This window comes from Amblyomma maculatum, chromosome 5 (genome assembly GCF_055883805.1).
Source record: "Amblyomma maculatum isolate TAMU_Amacu chromosome 5, ASM5588380v1, whole genome shotgun sequence".
Taxonomy (NCBI): domain Eukaryota; kingdom Metazoa; phylum Arthropoda; class Arachnida; order Ixodida; family Ixodidae; genus Amblyomma; species Amblyomma maculatum.
In genome coordinates, this window is record NC_139348.1 from 135,742,035 (window position 1) to 135,757,488 (window position 15,454).

Genomic DNA, 15,454 nt, shown 5'->3' on the forward strand with positions numbered 1-15,454 from the left:
GTTGTGGTCCAAAGCGTAAATACAGCGCAGCAAGGAACGCTATACTCATCTCTTCCAAGGAAAGGGGGGACTGATGCAACGACAGAGTTGCGAGGTGGCAGTGCTAGTATGCAAAACACACGGAGAATAGAAAAGGAAAGACAGGACGCGCACTGACAAACAACTGAATTTGCCATATGAAAGATGTGCTCGAGGCAATCAGTCCACCTCCGTCATAGCCTCGCGTCCATAAACCGCGTCTCACAATAATCAAGCATAATTGAAGGATCGCTAACGCACGCATATCTTTTTCTCAATAACATACGCCTCGTACACCTCTCGTGTACAACAGTCTTTATGCCTAAAAAAGTCTCTGTCTTATCTAGAACCGGAAGGCACCTGTCCTTTGTATTCTTTTCGCAGACCCTGCAATGTTTAGCGACATAAGAATACTCATCAGAAGACAGATTGTTAAAGTGTTAAAGATGGAAGGTGTATTAAAAATTTTAATACACCTTTACGTCTGACCTACATAAGAACAACCGCAGGTAAACACCTATACAGACTCCTTAGCTGCCGTAAAACAACTGAAGAAAGCGACGAAGACGCTATATGTTACCCAGGAAATCCACGCACTAATAAAGAAACAAAGATACGCATAGATACATCGGACACAAGACTATGCTGAGAACGCTGAGCAGAGAAAAGCTGCCCACCTCACACACGAAGTTCCAAACACTAATGCGCCCCCCACCAGGCTCCCTTTTGATGCCCGCTCCGCTGTTCCCATCTTAGCATCCTATTTAAGGAAAAGTACACGTGCCCTCATTCCCCCGTGTACATTCCCACTCCCTCGTAACTTAACGAGATTGGAGGAGGTTTCCCTTAGAAGGATAAGAGCTGGGGCGGCCTTTACCCCGTCGGTAACATGCTGATGGGAATCTCAAGCAGACATTGGACCAACTACATGCCCGAAGTGTTCCACACCAACTGCAGAAGTGGATGTTCGCCACCTGCTACGGACTTGTGCAGGGATAAGGGCATCAAGGACACAGATTCTGCGCGAAGTCGGACTAACCACAACAAGGGAACATGACTTTTCTAAATGGCTCACCGACAACGCTAAAAGCGGGAGCCTGCTCCGGTTCCTCACGGAAAATAATTTACATGAGTTTCTTTCTATAATATATGCCTTATGGCAAGCTTGCGTAAAATATATATATATATATATATATATATATATATATATATATATATATATATATATATATATATATATATATATATATATATATATATATATATATATATTGGACACACAGGTAACGCAACGTGGACTGTGGTTTACATGGCATATAAAGGGGCTACGACTAGTGATATGCTATCAACGTTTCTGTTGTCACAGGCACACAAACGAGATATTTTTAAGGGGCAGAAAACACCGCATTTACCCCGTACCGTTTCGCACGTTCTTAAAATTATGCGCGACCTTATGCTGGTAGAGTAAAATACCGTATTTTCTTCCCTAGCCCTCGACCTGCGGAGAGACAATTCCACCAAATTTAACCTTCTTAGTCAGTTGTTCGCAAGATACTGCTATCACAGAGCAGAGATAGTCAGCCGATTTAAATCTAATCACCTGAATATTATCCACTGCCGTGAGAACACAAGATTTTCTTAAAGCAGCACCAATACTGGACAGAACAATACCATTCTATATCTATTGTCCGGAAGGAACATTTAAGGGGGCTTTCATGGATACAGGATTAAAAAAAAACAGCAGGTGTGAGCTGCCTCAAAATGTAGGCGAATATCCAAAAACTGCAGCTGGCGTTCTTTGAGCAATTCAACCGTAAAGTTCAGTCCAAGCCCTGAATCTCTAAACACATTCTGTACATCAAGAACGCGATTCTCAAGTCGCCCCTTTTTGACAAAAATGAGATAATCATCTATCTACATAGCGAAACAAAGCGACAGAACGGTCACCTAGGTTACTACTGATTCTCCTTTCTACTTTTTAGAACTGTTCGAACTGTTGTCTATGTACGTGTCGGCTACCTATGTTTCCATGTGACGGCAGCAGTACATACAGAAGTCGGGGGTCTGTATTGGCTCCAAGGTAACTCCTGTACTTCGTAACATCTTCCTCTCAAAAGTAGGCAGGAAAATCTGTAGTAACCTGGGTAACTTTTTTGTTGCTGTTTGTCAAAGAGAGTTTTTCATGAGCAGTGCTCTAGCTTCAGTGCAATAATTACTTTCTATGAATTACCAGCTTGAAATCCCAAACGACTGTCGACTTCTGTTTCATTTCATTTCATATACAGAACACCTGAACAGTAACAAAAGCCACATCTCCCTCTACAATCCCGATACTGTACTGTGGATACCGCCGACTCTTCGGCGCTTCACAACATTGTCTGAGCCGTTAAACATGCAGCCGCGCCTCGCACGTGGGTGCAGGTTAGCTGGTTGTTGACACGCTGGGGCCACCAGAGTCACTAGAGAGCGCTGTTTCTGGCTCTTCGACATATCGTCGCAAAATTTTCCTACACCTTCTCCTCTTTCCTTTTCTTCAAGCTTTCGTTGCTTGTCCGTCTCCACGTGGTTTAAAATACCTATTAGATCGAAGACGCAACATTTACCTCAGGCGTGCTTGACTAAAATATAAATATACTGTCGCGTCGAACCATTGCATTAACGCCTTGAGGTTTCGAACCCGACCTCGGCGGCTGCGTTTCGATGGAGGCGAAACGGATCGAGTGGCGTCCGTGTGCTGTGCGATATCAGTGCACGTTAAAGAACCCCAGGTGGTCGAAATTTCCGGAGTCCTCCACTACGGCGTCCCTCATAGCCTTAGTCGCTTTGGGACGTTAAACCCCACAAACCAATCCAAACCAAACCAAGCCATACTCTGGCTCATCTAAAGTGGGACAAGCACGACAAAACTATTAATCCGTCTCACCGAATCGTTCTTTCTTTTACATTCCAAAGACATTCGCTTCGATACTCCGCAGGACACAATGAGCACGACAGTTACGCGTCAGCACCCACCTCGTCAGGTATTCAAGGTGCGCCTTTAGCTTGCTGCTTTGAAGCGATCGCCGTTGGGACGACGGAGGCGAAGGTATGCGCCGTAGAGGAGAGGTGCGCGATGGCTTCGCTCGCCCTACGTTGGCGTAGCGCCGTGTAGCGGTACCCAGAACGATGTGATATTCGAGACTCGCAACCGGATCGCCGTGTCCGTTGTACAGACTCGCACGTGCACTGCCAAGCAGGCGTTCCGCTTATTCAGCACCGGTGTGGGTGGCTTCCGCCTCACCTAACAGTGAAGGCCTACGCGACGCATAGCATGCTAACCGCTTACCGACGAGAGCTCGCAACAAGTTACAGCAAACCTAATATCTTCAGTCGTAAGCAGATTATACTCTCAGTGGGACGTAAGCCTGCTCACTGATGTCCACTTTGCCTTCGATTGCCATCATCTGTGCTCGCCTTATCGCAAGACACCCTAATCTCATCTTCAGTTTCACTATGCCGCTCCGGAAGGAGCATTGTCATTCCATACAATCCAACTTGTTGCTTTAACAACGGTTCATTTGTTATTTTTCTCAATGCATGCATGGCGTGGTTCGAACAGTTACATTATCGGTGGTTTACAGATATAGAAACTCATGGCAGCGACCATATCCCAACCTACCTCAACATTACCGGCCATTCGACATCTCTCACAGAGACACGTATGCGGCGTATTGATTGGTCACTTTTTAAAACTATTATGGAAGATACTTGTACCCAAGACTTGTCCACAAGTCTCGAACAAAAAATTAAGGACGCTATGGAGAGTGCAACCTGTACCTTTAACCCTGTCGCAAACTACACAGATTTTGACTTTGAACTACGGCGACTACGATCGCTTCGGCGCAGGGCGGAACGTAGATACCGGCGCACAAAGTCTCGCCTAGACCTCACATACGCAAGGCGCATACAGAAAAAGATCCAGCGCAAAATTCAATCCCTGGAGTCGAACCGCTGGAGGACATTTTGTGAAACTCTCGACCCACGTAAGTCATTGTCACGTATCTGGACTGTCATTCGCGGCCTTCGTACATCACCTCAACAACGACACCCTTTCAAATCAATCGCGCTTCACCAGAGATGCAGTGAGGTCGACGTAGCCGAAGAATTCTGCGCAAGAATAACAGGACCTTCAAACACACTCGCGCCACAGCAGTGTAGTGATGTTCCGCCATCGAGGGATTCACGGATGGATCTACTGTTCACACTGGAAGAACTTGACACTGCTCTCGCTTGTTGTAAAAGGTCATCTTCGCCAGGGCCAGATGGTGTGACGTACTCTGCGCTTGCCAATCTAGGCCAAGAGGCTCGACAGGCTCTCTTGCAGACATACAACAGGCCATGGAGCGACGGCAAAGTTCCTAGTGAATGGAAGGCAAGTCGTATCATTCCACTTCTAAAACCCGGAAAATCACCGCTCGATATTAATTCATACCGCCCCATTGCGCTCTCCAGCTGCGTCGGCAAAGTAATGGAAAGGATGCTATTAACACGCATTGAGTGGTACTTGGAACGACACGAAAAATATCCAGATTTCATGTCTGGGTTTCGACGCGGCCGCTCCTCTATAGATGTCGTAGACCTGGTTACGTCAGTCAATGTCCAAAAGAATCTGAAAAGATTGACTGTGGCATTGTTTTTAGACATTAAAGGTGCCTACGACAATGTAACACATGAAGCCATCCTAGATGCACTGGAAACTGCTGATATCGAAGGACGAACTTATAGCTGGATACGCAGTTATTTATCAGACAGGTCACTGTTCATCCAGACAGAGGACGGACGAACATCCTCACATAGAACCTCTCGCGGAGTTCCGCAGGGTGGGGTACTGAGCCCCACTCTATTCAATCTTGTGCTCATCGGCCTAGTCGACCTGCTGCCTCAGTCAGCTCAGATCTCCATATATGCGGATGATATTTGCATTTGGGCCTCAAGCGTGACTCGACCCCAAGTTCGTGCAAGACTACAAAAAGCGGCATCGATTGTGACGTCATATCTTCGTGTACAGGGTCTTACTATCTCAACAGAGAAGTGTTCTGTGGTGGCCTTCACACAAAAATCAATGTCACAATACGCAGTATACATAAATGGCAAAGCTATTCCTTATGAAAAGAGTCATCGCTTCCTTGGAATCGTCATTGATAGGAACCTCTCGTGGAGTCCACATATCAATGGTATGAAGAAAAGACTGACGGCGATTGCCCATGTTCTCTCCTTTCTAGGAGGCAAGTCCTGGGGCGCGTCAGTGCACTCTATGCTGCAACTATACCGTTCACTTTTCCTGGGTTACATGCGGTACAGCTTTCCAATATTCAATAATATTAGGAAGACGAACATCGAGATCCTCCAAAGCGTGCAAGCTCAAGCTCTCCGCATCTGCCTTGGACTGCCAAAATGCACCTCAACGGCAGCAACGGTTCTTATCTCCCGCGAGCATCCCATAGCTACATATATTGCTGTTGAAAACATGAGGACACATATACGACACCTCACCCGGGTTTCCCGTCACCACCTGGCAACTATCCCAACAATTAGACCACATACTGCATTTGCCAAAACCATAGCAGCTCATAGCACCTACCTTCCTTCACAGTTCACTCCAGCTTCAAGACCGAGTTTACCCATATGGAACCTACATGAACCGAAAGTTTACCTATCTATTCCGGGAGTAACAAAAGAAAACGGGTGTACCATTGCCTGCCTTGAAGCAAATGACGTTGGATCACCTGTATTCTATGCACAATAATCGTGAACACGTCTACACCGATGGCTCAGTTGCTTCAACAAGCTCCGCGGGGTCCGTAGTGATACCGTCGAGGTCCATCGTGCTGAGGATCAAGACGACGTACCCCACCTCTTCAACTGGTGCGGAACTGGCTGCCTTACGTGCAGCTATTGAATACATCGGCCAGGAACTTCCAGGTGTCTGGTCCATTTTTACGGACTCGAAAGCAGCGCTTCAAGGCGTTCAAGCTGCGCTACGTCGTGGATCACATGAACAACTAACTGCAGAGATCCGCGTGCTATACCACGACGCTACATCAAAAGGTCATGATATAATTTTCCAGTGGCTACCTGGACATTGTGGTATTGAGGGAAACCACCAGGCAGACCAAGTTGCCCGTTCTGCACACAACGACGGAACTACAGTGAACATTCCTATATCTAGAGTTGACGCAGCTTGTCGACTTCATTCCTTAGCGGCGGAGCTAACGCTTTCAGCCTGGAACAAAGGAGAATTTTCCAATCGACGCCTCAGGGAACTAGACCCTGGGCTGCGCCTTCGTGTTCCCCCTAACAAAGGGCGGCGCGAAACAGCACTGATGTGCCGTATGTGGCTCGGTGTTGCATTCACCAAAAAATACGCTTATGTGATGAGAATGGCGGATAGCCCTAACTGTGAAAGATGCGGCTGCGAAGAGACCACACAGCATCTCCTTTGCGAGTGCCCTGCTTTTTCAAGCGAAAGATATGCGCTGCGTTCGGCTCTGGACCATCTTGACAGCCGTCCTTTCACAGAGGAGAAAATCCTCGGCCCATGGCCACAGACGCCGTCTAACGGCAAAGCCTTCAAAGCAGTTATGTGTTTTATGAGAGACACAAACTTGATTGAGAAACTGTGACTGTGCTCCTCGCCGCCTAACCTTTCCTATCATTCTCTTCTATCTTTCTCCTTTAAACTCCTCATTCCCCTTCCCCAGTGCAGGGTAGCAAACCGGAAGCTTTCCTGGTTAACATCTCTGCCTTCTCTCTCTTTCTCTCTCTCTCTCACATTTGCTCTTCACATTTTCTCTAACATTACCCTAGCGTCATATTTTGTAGTACACATTTGTGCTCGGATGTGATTACCGCAGACTTCCGTTCCCACAAATTGTTCCATTTAAGTTTCTCTCACTGCCCGAGGTAAACTGCTCTTCTTCTTACTCCGGCCCCAAGTCGTCGAACTAGTAATGAAGAACGAAAGAACCGGAGCATGTGTCTCAGATTCAATGCCTCATACAAGGAAAATTGGCGGCAAAATGATGAAAAACATAATAAAATTACTGTGCATAGACACAGGGAAAGAAAATGAAAAATGAAACAGTTAGGCCAGCTGTCAACCCAGAACATCCAAAACCTTTGAAAAATATCATCACAGTTATATGTGGTTCATAAAAGTCAGCTACATGCAGTGCTTTCCAGTGCTATCAGTCGAAAATCTCGTGGTCAGCGCTGTCGGGAACTTGCGGCAGACTGGGTCATCTAGAACCCTCGCCTTTTTTTTAATTAAAAAATCACGGCTTACAAATCAGATCTTAGCGAACCGGTCAGAACTTCAGGGCTATTCATTTCGTCCGCATGAGGCACTTGCTTCTGCAAGAAGACCACGCATCGCTCATGTAACGCTAGCAACAAATCAGAGCGAAAGGACGAGCAAACGAAGAGGCGACGGTGATGTTTTCCGATTAACATTAGAGGGAAGGGCGCTTGCATATTTTTCTGTTTATACTCAATCCGGTTCGGTGACGGTCGTTATCAGGGAATGGCACCGACAAAGTAAACGCGCCCGATTACTTTTGCTGACAACTGGCCATATCCCGGGACAGGCTGAAGGGCAGCGAATAAGGTATACCCAGTGTCACGGTGGTTGTGCTTAGTGCTGGGTGTGGACACCATCCACCATTGTGTGAAATGATTCTTAAATTAGTAAATTATTAAGCATGCTCCGTGAAAGCCCGAAATACATCCGACGTTCTGGAGGCCGCGGAAAGTCTTTTATTTTCAGACCCAACCCCCCCCCCCCCTCTCCCTGGGAAGGGGGGGGGGAGGGGTACTTATGACTGACCGTCACTGCTGGTACCGAGACTTGCATGCCACTGCTTTAAACGTTCAACAGAGGCGGCCTCTGGCATATAGAAGCTGCACGTTTCGCCTTAGCGCTGGCCCGAAAGAACATACCACTCGCTGGACGAAGCGCAGGTGGTGAAGGGTGGCAGTTCCTGGCCCTACGGGAGCGGGGACGGTGGGTCGGCGCCGCTTGCGGCGTGGGCTAGCCAGCCACCGAATTTTTATTTGTTGTAGGCCGTCATTGCACTCGCCACTGCTTCGGTGGTGGACGACGGCTGTTCTGGCGCGCGTCTTTCTCTCCCTCTTCTTTTTCCTTTCTTTTTTATTTTCTCCTGTCCGCACGAGGCAGCGGAGGTGGCTCAGCTACAGAGCCAGTAGCAGGCCCGTGCATTTTCTTTTCCTTCTTCCTACAGCCACAACAACAACAACGAAGCGCGTTTTGCCGTTCGTGATAAGTATGCTGTATAGTGCAACGTGCTAACATTATGCACTATCACCGTGTTTCGACGTCGCCTTTGTTGCGGAATGAAAGGCGGAGTCAGTGACGTCAGAGGTGTTCCTTCCCGCTCAGTTTTGTTTTGAAGATGCGCTAATAATAATAATAATAATAATAATAATAATAATAATAATAATAATAATAATAATAATAATAATAATAATAATAATGGTTCACAGGAAGGGAAAGGCGCAGTATCTGTCACACTTGCTCTGTGGACACATGAACCGCGCCGTAAGGGAAGGGATGAAGGTGGGAGTGAAAGTGGAAAGAAAGGGGCGCCGTAGTGGAGGGCTACGGAGTAATTTCGACCACCTGGGGATCTTTAACGTACGCTGACATCGCACAGTACATGGACGCCTCTTCGTTTCGCCTCCATTGAAAGCAGCCGCCGAGATCGGGTTCGAACTCGATATATTATTTGGGCTCCTGCTCATCAGAGGCTGGCTGGAAACGAGGCTGCCGACGCCGCCGCCCGCGCGCTCTCTCTCCGGGAAGTTTCCTCCTCCTCCCCCTCCGACCAGGACGCTGATCCTAATCCGGCTTATACATTCAAAGATATCGTAAATTACTACCAATCTAGCCACAGCCTTTACCCCCGCCTATGTAAAGGCCTTTCAAAGGCGGATGAGCGGCTCTTACTCCGCCTCTATACCAACACACTGCTGTGCCCGGCAGCTCTAAAGCACTTCGACCCTGCTTTCTCTGGCAGCTGCCCGCACTGTGGGGTGGTGTCTTCGGACATCTACCACATGGTGTGGGCCTGCCCCTCAAATCCGGCTATCCCGCCTCACCCCAACCCAACCCGGGAGGACTGGGAGGCGACCCTGCTCGGCTGATCTGACCTGAAGGCCCAACGGGCCTTAGTCGGGCGAGCCCGAGCGGCGGCAGACGCCACTGGGGTCCCGAACTAGGGACCTCCACCTAGTGTTTGTGAGGGTTGGCCCCTTCAGGGTCAGCTCCCGCATAACCTCCTGTATTTGTATCCTATATAAATGTTTTCTACCACCACCACCGGCACAGTAGTCGGGCGTCTTACCACTGCACCACCCCGGCGGGGCTTGAAGATGCGCTAACATACGAAATTCAGGACCATGCTGCTGGTACTATTATGTTTCCCGTTACATTTAACAGTGCTGTAAAGGTATAGGAAAGGCGCGCTTAAATTCTGCGTATGGTGTAATTTCAGCATTTCAATGAAGTAATTAACAAATTGGTGTTTTACGATTTCATGGCGGCTACAAGCGCACAAGAGCTGTGACAGAATAAATAGCTTACTGAGGTCAGGTGCTGTTCACTTTACCTAAAACATCCTGCAGGATGATGATGATGATGTTGTGGCTGTAGGAAGAAGGAAAAGAAAATGCACGGGCCTACTACTGGCTCTGTAGCTGAGCCACCTCCGCTGCCTCGTGCAGACAGAAGAGAAAACAGAGAAAGAAAAGGAAGAGAGAGAGAAAGACGCGCGCCGCAACAACAGCCGTCGTCCACCACCGAAACGGTGGCGGGTGCAATGACGGCCTACAACAGATAAAAATTCTGTGGCAGGCTAGCCCCCGCCGCAAACCTACCTGTCCCAGCCCCACCAGGGGAGTACCGTCCCATCCTGCAGGACACTGAATGTGCGCTAGTCTATCGCTGATGCGCACCACTTCTAAATACTCTAAAATGACTTTTGTTATTCATCCTGAACTAATTAATAAGTGTTTGGTGGTAGCGGATTTAAAATCTCAAAGCGACTCAGGCTAGCTATGAGAGACGCCGTAGTGGATGGCTCCGGAAATTTCTTCTTTAAATGCACTGACAAAGCACAACACAAGGATGCCTTACTTTTCGCCTTCATTGAAAAGTGACCGCCGCTGCCAGGATTCCATCCTACATTCTCGGGGGTAGTGGTCGAAACCTCTACCACTGCTCCAGTACGGCCAGTAACTACCTCATTATAGTCACAACTGGAAAAACCTTTTCGGTATTTCGTAGTTTTGTATGCGTCTCCCCTAAAAAGAAAGTAAATATAACCTGTTGTGCCGTCCCGTAAGACTTCCGCCTATAGCTTAGGTGGTGCAGCGCAACGCGGCCTATAGACGAAGGAAGGGGACAAAAACAGCGCTGAACTCACAAAATAAGTTTATTCAGGACGCCATCGCTATATATACGCAGGCACCGCAGATAAACACTCTGACATGCAGATTTTATGTCAAATCCAACGATTACATGAAAGCAGACAATTTTGCGCTTTCTCCAATACGGCAACATACGGCGTGCTGACACATTTCTCACGGAGCTTCATAATCAAGAAAAATTATCAGAGCAAGTATGTCTTGCAAGAATAGTGTTATTTATTCAATTTCGCTGGCTTATGGTTGTTCATACATCGGCCAGACCGGCCATTGTCTAAATGGCAGGCTTAGGGAGCATAGCACCAACGTTAAGAATACTGCCCGTAACATAGAAATCTACTTCCGCAAAAAAAAAAAAAAAAAAAAAAAGAAGCCAGACTGCCACCACCCACAAAGATAAACTAACAAGAAAGTTAATTGAGGCATAATAAATTATGAAGCAAGGTGCGAAATGTTTCAGCGCACCAATGTGTTCCAATATTGGAGAACGATCAAAATTATCTGCTCTCTTGTAATCGTCGCATATTTCACAAAAGATCTGCATGTCAGAGTGATATGAGTTGGCCTTCCTGCCACATGTGTGCAATTCCTGTTTTTCTGTGCTGTGTTTGTCCCTTTCTCTCTTCTAGGTCTCATGACATTGTGCTGCACCACCCGAAGCTATGTCTGACCAACTAGCCCTCAATGTCCATGTTGTTCGGCTATATCCGCATTCTTCGCACTCATACCCTTTTGTGTTCCGGCACCTCAAATGCCCAAATCAAGAGTTTTACGAAGATTAGTAAAACAACACGTTTTCTTCCCATGTTCAAAACGAATCGATTTTCATTTTATCGGAGCGAGCTGAGCACGAAAAACCAGAAAAGATTAAAGCAACCAAAAAAAGAAAAAAAATACACACGCCCGGTCCATATTTAGTAATTCCGAAAATAGCTTTATTATTTTCGTCGTGTGCGCTGCACTGATATCTAACCAACATGCCCAAGCATCTACCTTGTCTGGCAATTTTTCATTCTTCATGTGGTGCATTTCGATTTTCTTGCCCAGTTCCACTATCTTCTTGCACAAGTTCAAGATGGGGTCGTTCAGACCATCGCTGAAGTCAAGGATATGATGCGGCGGTTGCTTCCTTTTCACAAGCTAGTGTTTCAAAGTAATCGCTTATGCAGACTACAAGTGCATGAAGCATGATCAGAGTGCATACACGGTCGTTTAGTGTGCGCTGGAAAGTAAGATGATAGCTGAACTAAATAACTTTAGTACACAAAAATATTCATAATTATTCTTCTTTATCCCATCAGTTTACATGGGCTGATGTTTACACCTGAGCATTTTTCACCTTTACTCAAGCACAAGCAATAGCGAATGGCAGCGAACAATACTCAAAAGTTTCCTGCCTGCGGTTAATTTTGCAATGAAGATGAGCATTCGCGTAGTAAAGCTAAAGCTGAGCGAATAGAACAAAGAATGCACAGGTAAGCAAAAAATAGATAAATAAAACACGCACGCTATATTTTGTGTGCCCCAGTTGGGTTGTATGCCACGTTCAGCATAAATTACTGACTGCAATCCCTAGGGGCAGTTAGCGGTTCTTGCAGGTGCTGTTTGCTTCCAGAGTTCTCTCCGAGCGGTTTGCTACTGTAAGCTTTGCACCTCTTCATTTTTGAAAACTTGTCAAAGAAACTGCGTATCTCCATACATGAGCGCAGTCTGGGTACAAGATGATAACAACAGATGCCCTCATCGTTTTTGTTAGTTTTAGTGTACTTATAGATGGAATATGATCCCTTACCCTTTCTTCGCACCAAGTGCGCATTCGTATTCAATGCACGACACTGCCATTCTCGCAGATAAGCATTCACAATCATAAAATCAAGCGGACGAACAGACCACGGCAAGCGCAACCGGCGCATTTTCTACCTATGGCAAGATGGCGATGTGCGGCATCAGCTCATGGGTGCTTCCACCACTCCAGCAGTTCTAATATAATCTCCTTGATCGTGCAGAGGGTGCCATGCTGCATTACAGGAACGAATAGTGAAGTGCAGCCCCACAAGAACTAGTTCATGTATTGCAGGTGAATCGAAGGGATCTTTCAGCATGGTGCTGATAACGGTTAGGAGGATTGTTGCTTGGATGGTGCTGTCGTGAGAGTGTTTGTAGCAATCGGTGCGCTGACACCATCACCGCTTGGAGTAAACTGTGGCATGTTCACAACGAGCTAAGGCCGGCAGCTAGGAGACGAATGGCGACGACACTACCAACAAATGGGTCATGTGCACGGTGTGCAAAGCATTGAAGCCGAATGGCACCCTCTTCGAATAAAGGCTGAGACAGATGCATCAACGTCCTTCGTCTGTCGAGGCTGTGAGCGGACCAGCCTTAAAGAGGCTTCAGGCAACCTAATGCAAATGATGAAGCGCGGTTGGCCTCAAATGTTTTTTTCAACAGGGCTTCTTTAAGCCCATACTTCACCTCACAAGATGTTTGGCATTGTGAACGGTAGAGCTCTCTAATCCAATTAGGATGGCGTGCACTACATAAATGTGTTCCTATGTGACTTTTGCCCCACCAATTGGTGACAGATGGCTCCATCGACATGAAAGAAGACATACTAGTAGTTATTTTTTTTTCCCTCTAGCACATGGCTCTTGATGTCCTTTTGTTCTTTCCTTGTTTGCTTTTGAACAGGCAGATGCACGTTCCAAAGGGACTGGCCCCATTTTTTTGTCATCTTTTCATATCAGTTCCTCTTGTCACGTCACAGTTATTTTCAGTGCTTCTGTCATGTGCATATAAATTTATTTACTCCAGCGTGGTCACTGCAGAAATTGCAGTAAGTTGGGTCGAGAGCAGGCCGGGGCAGCGGAATGTCGATGATGGCAAAATACAAAACAATCCCATTTGCAATGCGAAAGTGAATGCACAATCGCTCGAAAACAGCCCCACTGCGAACTCGGACCGCCAGTGGCTGTGTTTCAAGGCGAAATGGAGAGATGTCCATGTGTACTGTGCGTTGTCAATGCACGTCCTAGACCTCCACTAAGGCTCCTCTTTTTCTACTATCACTCCCACCTTCTTCCTTTCCCTTAATGCATTGTTCAGGTGTCCACAGAAAAATGTGTGACAGATACTGCACCTTTCCTTTCCTGTACACCAATTTCAAGCACTCAAAGTTGATCCAGAGATGCGTGTACGCAAGGACTTTGCTTTAATTTATCCAGTGAATAGAACACTCTCTGCCATTTAAATCTACGAGTCCAAACTGTTTCGAATTCCCGTGCTTATTGTTTAACTAATAGTACCACACTGCTCATATATTTCAGAGACTATTTTTTGTGTTTCCGTAGCCCTGACCGGATGAGAGCACTACTTATTGCTATGCTGCAAACGTCTTGTGAGACAAAGTATAGATGAGGCAGAATCATCACTCAAAATAAAAATATAAACAGAATTTCACAGTCATGGATGTTGCTGTAGATGAGATGAGGCCAAAGAAAAGCCCGATGTGCCATTTACGGTCAGCAAATGTACTGAAAAATCCAGCAAGATGTAAAAACGACTTCACTCTAAAGCGAGACGTCCTACTTTGAATCATGCCGCCACATTGGCAACGCGATTTTTCAAGCGTGACAGTCGCGGAACAGCATATTTAATGTGACCATACATTAAGGCTCGTCATAAAACACCCTTAACCCGAATGGCAGTGCCCACATGTTCATATATAATCCCATGTGCTCATATCGCCATTTTATAGTGGCACTACATTCCGCAGCACCAGAACGTCACATCTGCTCTCATCACAACTTTAGCAGTGCTGCAAGAACAAGCGAAATGCAAAGCACCCAAGTGATGTAAGCTGTCAATGCATGTTAAAAACCCCAGGCGCTAGAAATTACCCACAGCTTTCCATTACAACTTCCCTCACAGCCCAAGTCACTTTGGGATGTAACTGGGCAATTAATAATTGCAGTTATAAATCCGAACCACAGTCTATGTGTACTACAGAGCATACTCTCAAATGTTTCAATATCATTAGGTGAGAGAAGGCAACAACACCTCACGCACACAAGAAAGCAATAATAACGAGAAGTATATTTCTGCCATAAAAAAGCAATTCCAAAGTTATGCAAAAAATTTCAGTATTTATTTATTTCCGTGCAATATCATTTTTAGGCAAACTTTTGACACCTCTGGACCTTTTCGGAAGATAAAAAATTCTCTCTCAGATAAAAAATAAGAGAAGGGAGAGAAAATAGGAATGGCACAAACGAGAAAGTAGGCGTTTAGGTGTACACCCACTGTCATGAGTTTACGGAACAGCACATTCGCAAAGAACTCTTTCAATAGTACTTTGTGAAATGTGTACTCTCTAAATAAGGGCAGACACCAAGTCCAGGTTATGTTTGAAAGCTGCAGATATGAATATCAGCTCAGATATGTGTTTGTCTCGCACTTTGTTAGCAACAAAATATCTGCCACGACTACTCTGATCGACTGCATCTTTGTCTACTCCATTACCCTGAGGCCTCTCCACTGCATCATTAGAGAAACTCGAAGTGTTGCCATAAAAAATTCCACTTGAAACAAACAAGAATCTCAAGCTTGCATATAAAATGCTCCAGTGACACCTGAAGAAACTGCTGAAGATACGTCCATGAAACAAGCCACAGAATGACATTAAGCATGGACACCTTTATGGACCATCAACTAAGACGTCCAATCAGCAGTTCTGTAACAAATACAAAATAATGTTTTCGCTTTCATGTCCATTAACTATTCACCACAGAACAACATATGCAGCAATTAGCAATTATTATTTATATTTGCCAAAAGTTGCAGTGGCACTGCAAAACCTTTGGCATTGGTGAGAGACCGTCAATGAAACTGGAAATGCCAACTACATTTCAGCTACAGACCGTGTACTGATTCTAAAAGTACTTTTTCCTAAATT